This window comes from Oncorhynchus tshawytscha, linkage group LG13 (genome assembly GCF_018296145.1).
Source record: "Oncorhynchus tshawytscha isolate Ot180627B linkage group LG13, Otsh_v2.0, whole genome shotgun sequence".
NCBI lineage: Eukaryota > Metazoa > Chordata > Actinopteri > Salmoniformes > Salmonidae > Oncorhynchus > Oncorhynchus tshawytscha.
In genome coordinates, this window is record NC_056441.1 from 80559381 (window position 1) to 80575363 (window position 15983).

Here is a 15983-nt window from a genome sequence, read left to right on the forward strand (position 1 = left end):
GAATGGGCCGATTCCGGGCTGTCATTCATTTTGATTCCGGGCAGAGTCCGACACCCGATTCCGGGCTGATTCAATCACTTCCGGCCCCCCGGAAGAGGGCCGCTTCCTCATTGCTAGCTGGGTTGTGAGTCACTTATCACACACAGCAGCCTTAATTGTCACTCATAATGAGAACTTGAAACTCTGTGTGTCTCAGAGAGATATAAAACCAAGGCCTTCTGACCTTAACCCTCAGTGATTTTTACTAACACCACAGACTTACTATTTCCCCCCCCCCCTGGTCTTCCTCCCTCTCTCTCCTTTCCTCTCCCCACAACAAGATGTCACGTTTTGACTTCAGTATTCAATGTTTGTCCAGGGAGGGGGGATAAATGTCAAATTTCAACCGATTTAGTTTAGGCATTAATTCAAAATGGTTAAGGTTTTGGGTAGGTTTAACCATTTGTTTTAAATAAACTAGTGCCTAGCACCAAGGTTATTATAGTTTTGTGTTTTTATATTAGTTTTTATTTCTCAGAAATTCTGTTTAGTTTCAGTTAGTTTTCCAACATGATTTACTTGTTTTTATTTAGTTTTTAGTGTGATTTAAAAACATTTCTATTTAGTTTTTATGTTATTCAGTTTTAGTGATAGGGACAGAAAGTAGCTTATGCATGGGAGGCTAGAAAGTATATCTGTGTAGGTTCTATTTCTAGAGCAATAGCATTAGGTCTGGGGAGGATGTTAGATTCTCTTGGACATTTCAAAAATTTAAATGTTCTCGGGGAGGGTCCTCTTCATACAGACAATTTTTCTAACAAATGGATTGATGAGGAATTTAAAAATTCTGTGATTGAGAGGGATGAGGCAGAATAAATGGCAAGTGAGTCTGCCTCACAACCGATTGGCAAACATACTGCAAATTGAGAAATCATGTGACTAAACTGAATTAAAAGAAGAAACTACACTATGGAACAAAGATAAATGACATAAAGAATGATAGTACCTTAAAAAAGAATGGAGCACCTTAAATTTTGGGCAAAAAAAACAAACTCTGCTCTATCATTCATTGAATCAAATCACAAAACGCACTGATATTGCTAACTACTTGAATTATTTTTTAAATTGCAGAGATTAGCAAATGTAGGCTTGATTTTTCAGCAACAAACGCTGACACTACACATCCAAGTATATCTGACCAAATTATGAAAGACAAGCATTGTAATGTTGAACGTGGGATAATTGTCATCAACAACCGCTGAATTGCAGAGCGCCACATTCAAATAATATTAATACAAATATTTATATTCATGAAATCACAAGTGCAATATAGCAAAACACAGTTTAGCATTTTGTTAATCCACCTGTCGTGTCAGATTTTGACAATATGCTTTACAGCGAAAGCAATCCAAGCTTTTGTGTAAGTTTATCGATCACTAGACAAAACATTATGAACACCTAGCATCAAAGTAGCTTGGTCACAAAAATCAGAAAAGCAATACAATTAATCGCTTACCTTTGATCTTCGGATGTTTTCACTCACGAGACTCCCAGTTACACAATAAATGTTCCTTTTGTTCCATAAAGATTATTTTTATATCCAAAATAACTCCATTTGTTTGGCGCGTTATGTTCAGAAATCCACAGGCTCGAGCGGTCACGACAATGCAGAAGAAAATTTCAAATAGTATCCGTAATGTCCACAGAAACATGTCAAATGTTTTTTATAATCAATCCTCAGGTTGTTTTTAAAATATATAATCGATAATATATCAACCGGCACTGTCTTTTTCAGTAGGAGAGGGAGAGACGATGGCTGCCCAAGCTCTGCTGCGCAAGCAAAACTCATGCGAACACCTGACGCGATATCTTTCTAGCTCATTTTTCAAAATAAAAGCCTGAAACTATGTCTAAAGACTGTTGACACCTTGAGGAAGCCGTAGGAAAAGGAATCTGGTTGATATCTCTTTAAATGGAGCGAATGCAGGCTATGGAATATGGAGCTTTCAAAATAGAAGCCACTTCCTGGTTTGATTTTCCTATGGTTTTCGCCTGCAATATCAGTTCTGTTATACTCACAGACAATATTTTGACAGTTTTAGAAACTTCTGTCAATTATATGCATATTCTAGCATCTGTGCCTGAGAAATAGGCTGTTTACTTTGGGAACGTTATTTATCTGAGATACCTACTGCAGCCCACATCCTCCACAAACACCCGTTCTGCCAGTCACATTCTGTTAAAAGTCCCCAAAGCACACACATCACTGGGTTGCTCCTCTTTTCAGTTCACTGCAGCTAGTGACTGGAACGAGCTGCAAAAAACACTCAAACTGGACAGTTTTATCTCCACCTCTACATTCAAAAACTCAGTCATGGACACTTTCACTGACAGTGGTGGCTGCTTCTTACCTTTGTGCTGTTGTCTGTGCCCAATAATGTTTGTACCATGTTTTGTGCTGCTACCATGTTGGGCTGCTGCCATGTTGTTGTCATGTGGTGTTACTATCATGATGTGTTTTCTTGTGTTGCTGCCATGCTAAATTGTTGTCTTAGGTCTCTCTTTATGTAGGGTTGTTGTGTTTTGTCGTGATGTATGTTTTGTCCTATATTTTAATTTCATACATTTTTTTATCCCAGTCCCCATCCCTGCAGGAGGCCTTTCGCCTTTTGGTTGACCGTCATTGTAAAAAAAAATATTTTTTATTTTATTTCACCTTTATTTAACCAGGTAGGCAAGTTGAGAACAAGTTCTCATTTACAATTGTGACCTAGCCAAGATAAAGCAAAGCAGTTCGACACATACAACAACAGAGTTACACATGGAGTAAAACAAACATACAGTAGAAAAATAAGGCTATATAGGATGTTAGCAAATTAGGTAAGATAAGGGAGGTAAAGGCATGGTGGCGAAGTAAATACAATATAGCAAGTAAAACAGATTTGCAGTGGAAGAATGTGCAATGTAGAAATATAAATAGTGGGGTGCAAAGGAGCTAAACAAATAAATACAGTAGGGGAAGAGGTAGTTGTTTGGGCTAAATTATAGATGGGCTATGTACAGGTGCAGTAATCTGTGAGCTGCTCTGACAGCTGGTGCTTATAGCTAGTGAGGGAGATAAGTGTTTCCAGTTTCAGAGATTTTTGTAGTTCGTTCCAGTCATTGGCAGCAGAGAACCCGAAGGAGAGGCGGCTAAAGGAATAATTGGTTTTGGGGGTGACCAGAGAGAGATACCTGCTGGAGCGATTGCTACAGGTGGGTGCTGCTATGGTGACCAGCGAGCTAAGGGGGGACTTTACCTAGCAGGGTCTTGTAGATGACCTGGAGCCAGTGGGTTTGGCGACGAGTATGAAGCGAGGGCCAGCCAACGACAGTGTCCAGATCGCAGTGGTGGGTAGTATATGGGGCTTTGGTGACAAAAAGGATGGCACTGTGATAGACTGCATCCCATTTATTGAGTAGGGTATTGGAGGCTATTTTGTAAATGACATCGCCGAAGTCCAGGATCGGTAGGATGGTCAGTTTTACGAGGGTATGTTTGGCAGCATGAGTGAAGGATGCTTTGTTGTGAAATAGGAAGCCAATTCTAGATTTGGATTGGAGATGTTTGATGTGAGTCTGGAAGGAGAGTTTACAGTCTAACCAGACACCTAGGTAGTTGTCCACATATTCTAAGTCAGAACCGTCCAGAGTAGAGGTCGACCGATTATGATTTTTCAACGCCGATACCGATTATTGGAGGACCAAAAAAGCCGATGCCGATTTGTTGTATTTATTTGTAATATTATATATTTGTAATTTTTTTAAACATTTTATATGTAATAATGACAATTACAACAATACTGAATGAACACTTATTTTAACTTAATATAATACATCAATAAAATAAATTTAGCCTCAAATAAATAATGAAACATGTTCAATTTGGTTTAAATAATGTGTTGGAAAAGAAAGTAAAAGTAAAAGTGCAATATGTGCCATGTAAGAAAGCTAACGTTTCAGTTCCTTGCTCAAGAACATGAGAACATATGAAAGCTGGTGGTTCCTTTTAACATGAGTCTTCAATATTCCCAGGTTAGAAGTTATAGGTTGTAGTTATTATAGGAATTATAAGACTATTTCCCTCTATACCATTTGTATTTCATTAACCTTTGACTATTGGATGTTCTTATAGGTACTTTAGTATTATCAGTGTAACAGTATAGCTTCTGTCCCTCTCCTCGCTCCTCTCTGGGCTCAAACCAGGAACACAATGACAACAACCACCCTCGAAGCAGCGTTACCCATGCAGAGCAAGGGGAACAACCACTCCAAGTCTCGGAGCGAGTGACGTTTGAAACGCTATTAGCGCGCACGAAAGTGCTGCACGAAAGTGCTGTTTGAAAGAATGCTTACGAGCCTGCTGCAGCCTACCACCGCTCAGTCAGATACTTGTACGCTTGTATGCTCAGTCAGATTATATGCAACGCAGGACACGCTAGATAAACTAGTAATATCATCAACCATGTGTAGTTAAATAGTGATTATGATTGATAGTTTTTTATAAGATACGTTTAATGCTAGCTAGCAACTTTCCTTGGCTTACTGCTTTCGCGTAACAGGCAGTCTCCTTGTAGAGTGCAACGAGAGGCAGGTGGTTATAGCGTTGGACTAGTTAACTGTAAGGTTGCAAGATTGGATCCCCCGAGCTGACAATGTGAAAATCTGCCGTTCTGCCCCTGAATGAGGCAGTTAACCCACTGTTCCTAGGCCGTCATTGAAAATAAGAATGTGTTCTTAACTGACTTACCTAGTTAAATAAAGATGAAATAAAGGTGTAAAAAAAAATACAAATTGGCCAAATCGGTGTTCAAAAATACCGATTTCTGATTGTTATGCACACTTGAAATCGTCCCTAATTAATCGCCCATTCCGATTAATCGGTCGACCTCTAGTCCAGAATAGTGATGCTGGACGGGCGGGCAGGTGCAGGCAGCGATCGGTTGAAGAGCATGCATTTAGTTTTACTTGTATTTAAGAGCAATTGGAGGCAACGGAAGGAGAGCTGTATGGCATTGAAGCTCGCCTGGAGGGTTGTTATTACAGTGTCCAAAGAGGGGCCAGAAGTATACAGAAGGGTGTCGTCTGCATAGAGGTCGATCAGAGTCTCACCAGCAGCAAGAGCGACATCATTGATGTATACAGAAAAGAGAGTCTGCTCAGAATTTAACCCTGTGGCACACCCATAGAGACTGCCAGAGGTCCGGACAACAGGCCCTCCAATTTGACACACTGAACTCTATCAGAGAATTAGTTGGTGAACCAGGCGAGGCAATCATTTGAGAAACCAAGGCTATCGAGTCTGCCGATGAGGATGTGGTGATTGACAGAGTCGAAAGCCTTGGCCAGGTCAATGACTACAGCTGCACAGTATTGTTTCTTATCGATGGCGGTTAAGAAATCGTTTAGGACCTTGAGCGTGGCTGAGTTGCACACATGACCAGCTCTCAAACCAGATTGCATAGCGGAGAAGGTGCGGTGGGATTAGAAATTGTCGGTAATTTGTTTGTTGACTTGGCTTTCGAAGACCTTAGAGAGGTAGGGTAGGATAGATATAGGTCTGTAGCAGTTTGGGTCAAGAGTGTCCCCCCCCCTTTGAAGAGGGAAATGACTGCAGCTGCTTTCCAATCTTTGGGAATCTCAGACGACACGAAAGAGAGGTTGAACAGGCTAGTAATAGGGCTTGCAACAATTTCGGCAGATCATTTTAGAAAGAAATGGTCTAGATTGTCTAGCCCGGCTGATTTTTCGGGGTCCAGATTTTTCAGCTCTTTCAGAACATCAGCTGACTGGATTTGGGAGAAGGAGAAATGGGGAACGCTTGGGCGAGTTGCTGTGGGGGGTACAGTGCTGTTGACCGGGGTAGGGGTAGCCAGGTGGAAAGCATGGCCAGCCGTAGAAAAATGCTTATTGAAATGTTCAATTATAGTGGATTTATCGGTGGTGACAGAGTTTCCTATCCTCAGTGCAGTGGGCCGCTGGGAGGAGGTGTTCTTATTCTCCATGGACTTTACAGTGTCCCAGAACTTTTGAGTTTGTGTTGCAGGAAGCAAATAAGAATTTGTTCTTAACAAGTTAAATTAAAAAAATATATTTCACCGTAAATATATTGACAACACACTTTCAACAAGCACAGCATTTACTCAAATGACTGCTAATTGGCTGAGACATTGATGATAAAAAGATTGGGAGGGGGGCTGTTAGACTTCAGTGCGGCTTTTGACATTATCGATCATGGTCTGCTGCTGGACAAACGTATATGTTATGGCTTTACACCCATTGCTATATTGTGGATAAAGAGTTTACCTGTCTAACAGAGGGTGTTCTTTAATGGAAGCCTAATCCAGGTACAATCAGGAAGTCCCCAGGGCAGCTGTCTAGGCCCCTTACTTTTTTCAATCTTTACTAACGACATGCCACTGGCTTTAAGTAAAGCCAGTGTGTCTATGTATGTGACTGACTCAACACTATACACGTCAACTACTACAGTGACTAAAATAACTGCAACACTTTACAAAGAGCTGCAGTTAGTTTCAGAAAGGGTGGCAAGGAATACATTAGTCCTAAATATTTTCAAAACTAAAAGCATTGTATTTGGAACAAATCATTCACCAAACCCTAAACCTCAACTAAATTGTGCAATGAATAATGTGGAAATTGAGCAAGTTGAGGTGACTAAACTGCTTGGAGTAACCCTGGATTGTAAACTGTCATGGTCAAAACATATTGATACAGCAGTAGCTAAGATAGGGAGAAGTCTGCCCATAATAAAGCATTGCTCTACCTTCTTAACAGCACTATCAACAAGGCAGGTCCTACAGGCCCTAGTTTCTACCTTCTTAACAGCACTATCAACAAGACAGGTCCTACAGGCCCTAGTTTCTACCTTCTTAACAGCACTATCAACAAGGCAGGTCCTACAGGCCCTAGTTTCTACCTTCTTAACAGCACTGTCAACAAGGCAGGTACTACTGGCCCTAGTTTCTACCTTCTTAACAGCACTATCAACAAGACAGGTCCTACAGGCCCTAGTTTTGTCGCAACACGACTACTGTTCAATCGTGTGGTCAGGTGCCTTGGTCAGGTGCCTTGGCAGCAGCTAATGGGGATCCATAATAAATACAGATACTGTGATTTTATTGCGATTCGATGTTCCAACATATTGTTCACGATAGGTCTGCTGCAGAGGGACAAGAGAGAGCCTTGAGAGCCAGACATGGAAATAGAAGTGCTGAAAACAAATTGTCTACATATTTAAAAAGAAGATGGAGAACAAGATATGAAGGAAAAATATTGGAGTTTTGATGGAGGTACAGCCAACTAGTGCAAAAATATATTGCGATATTGTCAAAACCACACGATATATGTAACTATCGATGATTTTTTTTTCATTATTGAATATCACCTTGCGTCTGGATTGACCTGGCTGCTCCCCATCCCTCCCTGGACTTCTAAAAGCTCTGTCCAGACTGTGTTGTGTACTTTCCTTACACAGTCTTTTAATCCCAGTGCTGAGCTTGTCTTCGTATATATGTGTGTGTTTTTGTATAAATCTAAATTATTTTGGCTGACTGGCACTGATGTCACAGCTAGTGGCTGCTGACTAACAAAGTACCCCACCATACTCAGTAATCACAATGGGTCAGAGATACATTATTTTTTAAAGCTTCCCGTTTCACGTCTCTTATAGCGTGTCTTGTCTGATTTTACCATATTGGGATGGTGACCTTTTGGATGATGACCCTATATCTGTAGTACCATTTTGTATGTTTATCTCTTTTCATGAGACGGAGAGGAGAGTGAAGGGGAGCTAGTAGGAGACATAAATAGCCTAGATATTGTGTATGTGTGTGGTTTGATCTCAGTGGCTCTGAGGTCGTTGGCTGAGTCAGCATGTTTACACCTCTGTCTGTCTGTGAGGCCCCGAGATGAGTGACTGGAGATGTGTGTGTGTGTGTGTGAAGAGTCAGGCGTTTCTTTTATTTAGTCTGCTAAACGGGCAACCTGTGGTGTGAAACAGAGGTGTTACAATGCAGAGAAAAATGCAGAGTATGAGCGAAAGAGAAGGTTGTTGAGGATAAAGCAGTAGCTCATTTTGAGATAAGGCGGGGAGACTCAACAGTAGCTCATTTTGAGATAAGGCGGGGAGACTCACCAGTAGCTCATTTTGAGATAAGGTGGGGAGATTCAACAGTAGCTCATTTTGAGATAAGGTGGGGAGACTCAACAGTAGCTCATATTGAGATAAGGCGGGGAGACTCAACAGTAGCTCACAGCCCTTTCTGAGAGGGCAGCTTATAAAGAACTGAGTTTAACTCTGGCATCGTGTGTTTTTATGTGTACTTGAAAGGGGATGTGAAGCTTGACACCCACACAATCTCTTACTTCCCTTAAAGAATGTCAAAGATGTGGCAGGTAACTCTCTTAATCGGTGTCTAAAATCACAGCTCTGTCCTGTCCATATGAATCCCCCTGGCCCCTCTACTCTGTGTGTCTGTTTTTGTTTTCTGTTGCCCAGGTAACAGAATGCCTCGTTGTTGCTGCAGTATAGAAACATGGTTATAACCAGCCTGGAGAGAGAGATGGTTTAGCCTCCACAGGTTGTAGGGCAGGGTCAATAGAGACCTGAACTGGGTACCACTATGGCATACACACAACACAGGATCATCAAAAATGCAGTTTATTACAAAGAGGTTCAAATAAGCTGTAGGGGCCAGCAGACTCAGAGTGGCAATCAAAAAGGTTTACAGTTTCAGTGTCTCCAGTACATGCAGTTTAAGTAGTGTAGCTCAGGCACAGCAAATATCAAGTTTGGTGTGGGACTTGGAGACAGCAGCAGTTCTGTCCTTTCCCTTCCTCTTGGCTCTCAGAAATGCAGACATTTTAACAGGCGATGGTCATAATCACACCTGCAATCAATTAACACCAGCAATAAATTAACAGAAATAACCAATTAGTTCAAATAGACCGATAGCAACCTCACAGTTCAGTCTCATGACTACCATATTACATCTAATAGAGGCACCTCCACCCCGTTACAAGATGGACACAGTGATAGATGGACATTCTGGAAAGATGGATGTACAGTATATGCTTAGAAAGAGAAGACAAGAGAAACTAAGTCATTCATGCTTGAAGGAGTGAAAGGGGAAGATGGCAGAAATAGACAGAAGATGAACAGATAGTATGCAGTACCAGTCAGAAGTTGGACACACCTACTCATTCAAGGGTTTTTCTTTATTTTTTTACTATTTTCTACATTGTAGAATTATAGTGAAGATGTCCAAACTACGAAATAACACATATGGAATCATGTAGTAACCAAAAAAGTGTAAAACAAATCAAAATATATTATTTTAGATTCTTCAAAGTAGCCACGATCGACACGATGCTGTCTCGGAGCTCTACGGAAAATTACTTCGACCTCATTGTATAGTTTTTGCTCTGACATGCACTGGCAACTGTGGGACCTTATATAGATAGGTGTGTGCCTGGACTCCAATCAAGTTGTAGAAGCATCGCAAGGATGATCAATGGAAACAAGATGCCCCTAAACTACATTTCTAGTCTCAATGCAAAGGGTCTGAATACTTATCTAAATAAAGTTTATATATATATAAATACACACACACACACACACACAATGGTGCAAAAAAGTATTTAGTCAGCCACCAATTGCAAGTTCTCCCACTTAAAAAGATGAGAGAGGCCTGTAATGTTAATCATAGGTACACTTCAACTATGACAGACAAAATGAGAAAAAAAAATCCAGAAAATCACATTGTAGGATTTTTAATTAATTAATTTGCAAATTATGGTGGAAAATAAGTATTTGGTCACCTACAAACAAGCAAGATTTCTGGCTCTCACAGACCTGTAACTTCTTCTTTAAGACGCTCCTCTGTCCTCCACTCGTTACCTGTATTAATGGCACCTGTTTGAACTTGTTATCAGTATAAAAGACACCTGTCCACAACCTCAAACAGTCACGCTCCAAACTCCACTATGGCCAAGACCAAAGAGCTGTCAAAGGACACCAGAAACAAAATTGTAGACCTGCACCAGGCTGGGAAGACTGAATCTGCAATAGGTAAGCAGCTTGGTTTGAAGAAATCAACTGTGGGAGCAATTATTAGGAAATGGAAGACATACAAGACCACTGATAATCTCCCTCGATCTGGGGCTCCACGCAAGATCTCACCCCGTGGGGTCAAAATGATCACAAGAACGGTGAGCAAAAATTCCAGAACCACACGGGGGGACCTAGTGAATGACCTGCAGAGAGCTGGAACCAAAGTAACAAAGCCTACCATCAGTAACACACTATGCCCCCGGGACTCAAATACAGTGCCAGACGTGTCCCCCTGCTTAAGCCAGTACATGTCCAGGCCCGTCTGAAGTTTGCTAGAGAGCATTTGGATGATCCAGAAGAAGATTGGGAGAATGCCATATGGTCAGATGAAACCAAAATATAACTTTTTGGTAAACACTCAACTCGTCGTGTTTGGAGGACAAAGAATGCTGAGTTGCATCCAAAGAACACCATACCTACTGTGAAGCATGGGGTTGGAAACATCATGCTTTGGGGCTGTTTTTCTGCAAAGGGACCAGGACGACTGATCCGTGTAAAGGAAAGAATGAATGGGGCCATGTATCGTGAGATTTTGAGTGAAAACCTCCTTCCATCAGCAAGGGCATTGAAGATGAAACGTGGCTGGGTCTTTCAGCATGACAATGATCCCAAACACACAGCCCGGGGAGCGAAGGAGTGGCTTCGTAAGAAGCATTTATTTCAAGGTCCTGGAGTGGCCTAGCCAGTCTCCAGATCTCAACCCCAAGGAAAATCTTTGGAGGGAGTTGAAAGTCCGTGTTGCCCAGCAACAGCCCCAAAACATCACTGCTCTAGAGGAGATCTGCATGGAGGAATGGGCCAAAATACCAGCAACAGTGTGTGAAAACCTTGTGAAGACTTACAGAAAACGTTTGACCTCTGTCATTGGGTATATAACAAAGTATTGAGAAACTTTTGTTATTGACCAAATACTTATTTTCCACCATAATTAGCAAATAAATGTAATTAAAAATCCTACAATGTGATTTTCTGTTTTTTTTTTCTTTCATTTTGTCTGTCATAGTTGAAGTGTACCTATGATGAAAATTACAGGCCTCTCGCATCTTTTTAAGTGGGAGAACTTGCACAATTGGTGGCTGACTAAATACTTTTTTGTCCCTGTGTGTGTGTGTGTGTGTGTGTGTGTGTGTGTATATATATATATATATATATATATATATATTTTAACACAGCTAAAAAAAGAAACATCCATTTTTCAGGACCTTGTCTTTCAAAGATAATTCGTAAAAAAACAAATAACTTCACAGATCTTCATTGTAAAGGGTTTGAACACTGTTTCCCATGCTAGTTCAATGAACCATAAACAATTAATGAACTTGCACCTGTGGAACGGTCGTTAAGACACTAACAGCTTACAGACGGTAGGTAATTAAGGTCACAGTTCTGAAAACTTAGGACACTAAAGAGGCCTTTCTACTGACTCACGGTCATCTGCGTGAATGTGCCTTAGGCATGCTGCAAGGAAGCGTGAGGACTGCAGATGTGGCTAGGAGAGTAAATTGCAATGTTCGTCCTAGAGGTCGACCGAGTATGATTTTTCAACGCCGATACCGATTATTGGAGGACCAAAAAAGCCGATACCGATTAATCGGCCATTTTTTTATTTATTTTTTATTTGTAATAATGACAATTACAACAATACTGAAAGAACACTTATTTTAACTTAATATAATACATCAATAAAAATCTATTTAGCCTCAAATAAATAATGAAACATGTTTAAATAATGCCAAAACAAAGTGTTGGAGAAGTAAAAGTGCAATATGTGCCATGTAAAAAAGCTAACGTTTAAGTTCCTTGCTCAGAACATCAGAACATTTGAAAGTTGGTGGTTCCTTTTAACATGAGACTTCAATATTCCAAGGTAAGAAGTTTTAGGTTGTAGTTATTATAGGAATTATAGGACTATTTCCCTCTATACCATTTGTATTTCATTAACCTTTGACTATTGGATGTTCTTATAGGCACTTTAGTAATGCCAGTGTAACAGTATAGCTTCCGTCCCTCTCCTCGCTCCTACCTGGGCTTGAACCAGGAACACATCGACAACAGCCACACTCGAAGCAGAGTTACCCATCGCTCCACAAAAGCCACACTATTAGCGCACACCCAGCTAACTAGCTAGCCATTTCACATCGGTTACACCAGCCATTAGGCTGATAGGCTTGAAGTCATAAACAGCGCTGTGCTTGCGAAGAGCTGCTGGCAAAACGCACAATAGTGCTGTTTGTATGAGTGCTTACGAGCCTGCTGCTGCCTACCATCACTCAGTCAGACTGCTCTAATTATAACAAAATAACACACAGAAATGCGAGCCTTAAGTTTCCAGATTCGACCATATTAATGACTATCATTTCGAAAACAAAACGTTTATTATTTCAGTGAAATACGGAACCGTTCGGTATTTTATCTAACGGGTGGCATCCCTAAGTCTAAATATTCTTGTTACATTGCACAACCTTCAATGTTCTGTCATAATTACGTAAAATTCTGGCAAATTAGTTTGCAATGAGCCAGGCTGCCCAAACTGTTGCATATACCCTGACTCTGCGTGCAATGAACGCAAGAGAAATGACACAATTTCACCTGGTTAATATTTCCTGCTAACCTGGATTTCTTTTAGCTAAATATGCAGGTTTAAAAATATATACTTCTGTGTATTGATTTAAAGAAAGGCATTGGTGTTTATGGTTAGGTACAGTCGTCCAACGATTGTGCTTTTTTCGCAAATGCGCTTTTGTTAAATCATCCCCCAGCGTTGCATCGATTATATGCAACGCAGGACACGCTACATAAACTAGTAACATCATCAACCATGTGTAGTTATAACTAGTGATTATGATTGATTGTTTATTTTTTATAAGATAAGTTTAATGCTAGCTAGCAACTTACCTTGGCTTCTACTGCATTCGCGTAACAGGCAGGTTCCTCGTGGAGTGCAACGAGAGGCAGGTGGTTAGAGTTAGAGCGTTGGATGAGTTAGCTGTAAGGTTGCAAGATTAGATCAGCCATTCCGATTAATCGGTCAACCTCTAGTCCGTACTGTGAGACGCCAAAGACAGTGCTACAGGGAGACAGGACGGACAGCTGATCGTCCTCGCAGTGGCAGACCACGTGTAACAACACCTGCACAGGATGGGTACATCCGAACATCACACCTGCGGGACAGGTACAGGATGGCAACAACTACAGCCTGAGTTACACCAGGAACGCACATCAGACTTTTAAAAAAACTAAAAAATTATTTTACCTTTTATTTAACTAGGCAAGTCAGTTAAGAACAAATTCTTATTTTCAATGAAGGCCTAGGAACAGTGGGTTAACTGCCTGTTCAGGGGCAGAACGACAGATTTGTACCTTGTCAGCTCGGGGGTTTGAACTTGCAACCTTCCGGTTACTAGTCCAATTCTCTAACCACTAGGCTACCCTGCCACCCAGGCTACCCAGCCTGTCAGTTATAGGCAGTTCCTCACCAGACATCATCGGCAACAAAGTCGCCTATGGGCACAAACCCCTGTCGCTGGACCAGACAGGACTGGCAAAAAGTGCTCTTCACTGACGAGTCGCGGTTTTGTCTCACCAGGGGTGATGGTCAGATTCACGTTTATCATCGAAGGAATGAGGCCTGTACTCTGGAGCGTGATCGATTTGTTTGGTGGAGGGTCCGTCATGGTCTGGGGCGCAGTGTCACAGCATCATTGGACTGAGCTTGTTGTCATTGCAGGCAATCTCAACGCTGTGCGTTACAGGGAAGACATCCTCCTCCCTCATGTGGTACCCTTCCTGCAGGCTCATCCTGACATGACCCTCCAGCATGACAATGCCACCAGCCATACTGCTCGTTCTGTGCGTGATTTCCTGCAAGACAGGAATGTCAGTGTTCTGCAATGGCCAGCGAAGAGCCCGGATCTCAATCCCATTGAGCACGCCTGGGACCTGTTAGATCGAAGGGCTAGGGTGGAAAAGTGGGGTAACATCTCACAGCAAGAGCTGGCAAATCTGGTGCAGTCCATGAGGAGGACATGCACTGCAGTACTTAGTATCTGGTGTGGCCACCAGCTGCATTGACTTACTTTTGATTTTGACACCCCCTTTGTTCAGGGACACATTATTCCATTTCTGTTCGTCACATGTCTGCGGAACTTGTTCAGTTTATGTCTCAGTTGTTGAATCTTGTTATGTTCCTACAAATATTTACACATGTTAAGCTTGCTGAAAATAAACGCAGTTGACAGTGAGAAGACATGTATTTTTTTGTTGAGTTTATGTATTTTTTTCTAAAAACCTGTCTTCGCTTTTTCATTACGTGGTATTGTGTGTAGATTGATAAGAAACATTTGTATTTAATGAGAGAGAGAGAGAGAGCTCTGTGATCTCTGGCCTGTCAGTTAGAGGAAGGACAGGAAACACCACAGGAAATGATTTGCAGTTATTTTATAGACACTGATGTCCTTCTTCACACTTTCCCAAATGGTGTCCATTTAACATGCAAAATAGACACGGGTTGTGTGTGTCCCTCCACATAGAGTCACCTACCCACCCCTCTATTTTAGAAGTACAGGTAGTTGTGTGTGTTGATTCTTGTGACGGGTCAGTGACACCACCTCGGTCCCACAGTCTGTTTCTGGTCTAAGGTTTTTTTTATGGTTGCAGAATAAAATAGTTCAACTATTGGACTGTTTTCTGCCTGGTACTAATGAGGTCGGCCTTATGCTGATGTGTGACTAGAAAATAAATGTGTGTGTCTGTGTAATATGTGAGGTTTGCTGTCTTGTGTCACACAGCTCCTACATCCTTGTACAAAGCGTTCTCTTGTCCAATTTTTGAGTTACTTTTGAAACTATGAGATGGGGTAAATGTTTACTACAGTCATTTAGCAAAGGAGAAGAGTGTCCTCGTGCTGTACTACTGAGGCTCTACTGTAGTCACCAGTAGAGGAGGAACAGATAGTTATTACTTTAGTTTATGTATGAGAGAGGGAGGGAGGGAGAGAGGGAGAGAAATCTTAGCTGGTGGGTGTTTTTAGAGTGGACAGCACTGTTCTCGACCTCCATAGATTAAGATCTGCTGATCACTGACGGTAAGAGAGTTTAGGGAGATAAGATAAGCGTCTTCTCTCATACTGTGTGTGTGTGTTCATACTGTGTGTGTGTGTTCATACTGTGTGTGTGTGTTCATACTGTGTGTGTGTGTTCATACTGTGTGTGTGTGTGTTCATACTGTGTGTGTGTGTTCATACTGTGTGTGTGTGTTCATACTGTGTGTGTGTGTTCATACTGTGTGTGTGTGTTCATACTGTGTGTGTGTGTGTTCATACTGTGTGTGTGTGTGTTCATACTGTGTGTGTGTGTGTTCATACTGTGTGTGTGTGTGTTCATACTGTGTGTGTGTGTGTTCATACTGTGTGTGTGCATACTGTGTGTGTGTGTGTGTGTGTGCATACTGTGTGTGTGTGTGTGTTCATACTGTGTGTGTGTGTGTGCATACTGTGTGTGTGTGTGTGCATACTGTGTGTGTGTGTGTGCATACTGTGTGTGTGTGTGTGTGTGTGCATACTGTGTGTGTGTGTGTGTGTGTGTGTGTGTGTGTGTGTGTGCATACTGTGTGTGTGTGCATACTGTGTGTGTGTGCATACTGTGTGTGTGTGCATACTGTGTGTGTGTGTGTGTGCATACTGTGTGTGTGTGTGTGTGCATACTGTGTGTGTGTGTGTGTGTGTGTGTGCATACTGTGTGTGTGTGTGTGTGTGTGTGCGTGCGCGTACTGTGTGTGTGTGTGTGCGCGCACTGCACTGCATGTGTGTGCGCGCGCGCATACTGTGTGTGTGTGTGTG

At 41.7% G+C, this 15983-nt stretch overlaps 1 protein-coding gene across 7 annotated transcripts in view; it reads left to right on the forward strand.

The window, feature by feature from the left end:
* The window catches only part of LOC112247029 (arf-GAP with Rho-GAP domain, ANK repeat and PH domain-containing protein 1), a 131014-nt gene that overhangs the window by 9901 nt on the left and 105130 nt on the right, over window positions 1-15983 (forward strand). The gene's annotated exons all lie outside the window — the stretch shown is intronic.